Source organism: Prunus avium, chromosome 1, assembly GCF_965620075.1.
Source record: "Prunus avium chromosome 1, drPruAviu1.hap1.1, whole genome shotgun sequence".
NCBI classification, from domain to species: Eukaryota; Viridiplantae; Streptophyta; class Magnoliopsida; order Rosales; family Rosaceae; genus Prunus; species Prunus avium.
In genome coordinates, this window is record NC_142284.1 from 29699558 (window position 1) to 29703357 (window position 3800).

The 3800-nt window shown below is 41.0% G+C and overlaps 1 non-coding gene across 1 annotated transcript; it reads right to left on the minus strand.

Moving 5' to 3' along the window:
* Positions 1-214: 214 nt before the first annotated feature.
* LOC148297684 (small nucleolar RNA R71) lies at positions 215-321 on the minus strand. Its single transcript, XR_015833292.1, has one exon. It is a non-coding gene; the product is annotated as a small nucleolar RNA R71 (small nucleolar RNA).
* Between the last annotated feature and the right edge of the window lie 3479 nt (positions 322-3800).

Genomic DNA, 3800 nt, shown 5'->3' on the forward strand with positions numbered 1-3800 from the left:
TCCTTACATGCATGTTAAGCAATTCTTTGAAATATGTGCTACAATCAAAATTCAAGGACTTGATGATGAGCAGATTAAGATGAGGCTATTCCCATTCAGTTTAAAAGATAAGGCTAAGTCATGGTTATACTCTTTGCCTAATGCTTCAATTCGTACTTGGGATGAGCTTTCTAATAAGTTTTTGCAGAAATTCTTTCCAGCTCAAAAGACTAACAAGATTAGAAAGGAAATTCTTGGTTTCACACAAAGAGAAGGAGAAGCTTTTCATGAATGCTGGGAGAGGTACAAGGAGATGATGAGTTCTTGCCCACACCACAATATAGAGAGTTGGATGCAAATGCAATCTTTCTATGAAGGTTTGCTTGATTCCGAAAGGATGATGGTAGATGCAACAAGTGGAGAAGGACTGATGAACAAAACAGCAGATGAGGCTTTTACTCTCTTTGAATCTTTGAGTACCAACTCTCAACAATGGAGCTACAATAAAGGAAGAGGAGCTCCTATGAAAGCTGTGGTCTCTGAGGTAAGTACTAATAATGAGATTAATGCAAAACTTGATGTTATGTGTTCTTTGCTTCAACAGGCAGTGACTGGCCCTCTAGGAAGCAAAGAGGAAGTTCAAGACCAATCTTTTGCAAAGCACATGCTAGAGCAAGCAAATGCCCTTCAAGGAAGGAATCCTCAGAATGATCCTTACTCAAACACATACAATCCGGGGTGGAGAAATCATCCTAATTTCAGGTGGAGCAATAATTCAAATGTGCAACAATCTCAAGGACCTCCCCCAGGATTTCAAATACAACAAAGGCAATTCCAGCAAGCTCCCCAACAAGTACAAGAGCAAAGGGGTGATCAAATGGGAGAATTGCAAGACATGTTCAAGAAGTTCATGGGGCAACAGATGCAAACCAATCAGAATCTTCAAAATGCAGTGAACAAACTAGAAGTGCAAGTTGGGCAGATTGCATCCTCCATGAGCAATAGAGCATCCGGAACTTTTCCAAGCCAAACGGAGGTGAATCCAAGGCATCATGAGCAAGTTAAAGCAGTGCACATCTTGAGAAGTGGTAAACAAGTTGATAATAAGGTTGGAGATGCCAATGAAGAGCAAGAAGATGGAGAAAACGTGGAGATCATTCAGCCACCACAAGGGCAGCCCACAGGTTCCACCAAACAGCCCCTCAATTCTCTTGGAAAGAGCACAGGCCCTAAGGTATCATCTAATGCTAATCAAGTTCCAATTTCATCTAATGCTTTTAGGCCTATTGCACCCTTTCCCAGCAGGTTATCAAAGTCAAAGAAAGATCAAGGCTTGGATGAGATAATGGAAATATTCAAGAAAGTGCAAATCAACATCCCATTGCTCAATGCCATTGCTCAGATTCCAAAATATGCAAAATTTTTGAAGGATCTATGCACTAACAAGAGGAGATTCAAAGAGCATGAACAGGTTGCATTAAGTGAAGAGGTTAGTGCAGTCTTACAAAGAAAGCTACCTCCAAAGCTAAAGGATCCAGGTTCATTTTCTATACCTTGTATAGTTGGTGATTTTAAGTTTCAAAAAGCTTTGCTTGATCTTGGTGCATCCATTAACCTTATGCCATATCATGTTTATGAGAAACTTAACCTTGGTGAGTTGCAAGCCACATCTGTGAGCATTCAATTGGCAGATAGAACTATCAGGTACCCTAGGGGCATTCTAGAAGATGTTTTGGTGAAAGTAGAAGAGCTGATTTTGCCAGCTGATTTCTTGGTGTTGGAAATGGAAGAAGCACCAATTCATGACAATCAGTTACCACTCATTCTTGGTCGTCCATTCATGGCAACTGCCGGTGCAATTATTGATGTGAAGAAGGGTACATTGACTATGAACGTGTTTGATGAGACAATAGCATTCAAAGTGTTTGAAGCCTCCAAGTTTCCAAGTGATGAGCATGAAGTTTTCCAGCTTGATGCAATTGATAATATGGTGAAAGAAGCACTGCCAATGAGTTATTTGGAGCCTATTGAAGCATGCATCACACAAAGCATAAGGAAAGAAGAAGTGGACAGATTAGAGGCTGTGATCTCTCCTTTACTTCTTGAGCTTGTTTGCAGCATGGATAGCTACATAGAAGTGGGAAAGAGGTATGCAAACCAATTTGAATCTTTACCCGCACCTACTAATAAGGTTTTACCTTCTATTGTGCAGGCACCGGAGTTGGAATTAAAGCAATTGCCAACACACCTTAAATATGCTTATTTAGGTGAGAGTGAGACTCTACCTGTTATCATTGCCTCACACCTCGAACCAAATGATGAGAAGAAGCTTTTGAGGGTTCTAAAAGAGCACAAAACTGCGATTGGATGGAGCATTGCAGATATCAAAGGCATAAGCCCAACATCGTGCATGCATAGGATACTATTGGAGGACAATGCAGTGCCTAAGAGGGATGCCCAAAGACGTCTCAATCCAAACATGAAGGAGGTGGTAAGGAAAGAAGTAATGAAGCTTTTAGATGTTGGTATTATTTACCCTATTTCTGACAGTAAATGGGTGAGCCCAATACAAGTTGTCCCCAAGAAATCAGGTATCACAGTGGTGAAGAATGAAGCAAACGAGCTTGTACCAACACGGATGACCACGGGCTGGAGAGTTTGCATTGATTATAGGAAGCTCAACACAGCAACAAGCAAGGATCACTTCCCTCTTCCATTTATTGATCAAATGCTTGAGAGATTGGCTGGCCATAGCCACTATTGCTTCCTTGATGGATATTCAGGTTACAACCAAATCGCCATAGCCCCAGAAGATCAAGAGAAGACAACCTTCACATGTCCCTTTGGTACTTTTGCTTATAGGAGGATGCCCTTTGGTCTTTGCAATGCCCCAGCCACTTTCCAAAGGTGCATGATGAGCATTTTCTCCGACATGGTAGAAAGGTTTATTGAGGTATTCATGGATGACTTCTCTGTCTTTGGTGATTCTTTTGATCAATGTTTGCATAACTTATCTAAGGTGTTGGCTAGATGTGAACAAAATAACCTTGTGCTTAATTGGGAAAAATGTCATTTTATGGTTAACCAAGGCATAGTTCTTGGTCATGTCATCTCTAGTAATGGAATTGAGGTAGATAAAGCTAAGATTGATTTGATTGCTTCTATGCCCTCACCTACTTCTGTCAAAGAAGTACGTTCTTTCCTTGGCCATGCAGGTTTCTATAGGCGTTTCATTAAAGATTTTTCTAAGATTGCAAGGCCTTTGTGCAATCTCCTTGCCAAGGACATGGATTTTGTGTTTGATCAAAACTGTGAGAATGCTTTCAATGCTTTGAAAATGATGCTCACAACTGCCCCAATCATTATGCCATCGGATTGGAGCTTGCCTTTTGAACTGATGTGTGACGCCTCAGATTATGCTGTTGGAGCTGTTTTGGGGCAGCGAGTTGATAAGAAGCCACATGCCATCTACTATGCTAGTAGAACCCTCAACGATGCCCAACTCAACTATTCCACCACAGAGAAGGAGTTATTAGCTGTCATATTTGCTTTAGAGAAGTTCAGATCTTATTTGATTACTAACAAGGTCATTGTTTACACTGATCATGCAGCATTGAAATACTTGTTAGCTAAAAAGGATGCCAAGCCACGCCTCATTAGATGGATCCTCTTGTTGCAAGAGTTTGACTTGGAGATAAAAGATAAGAAAGGAAGTGAGAATGTGGTGGCTGATCACTTGAGTAGATTGGTGCATGTATCTAATGAAGAGGAGGATTCACTGCCATTGCGTGAAAGCTTCCCTGATGAGCAACTCTTCTCTA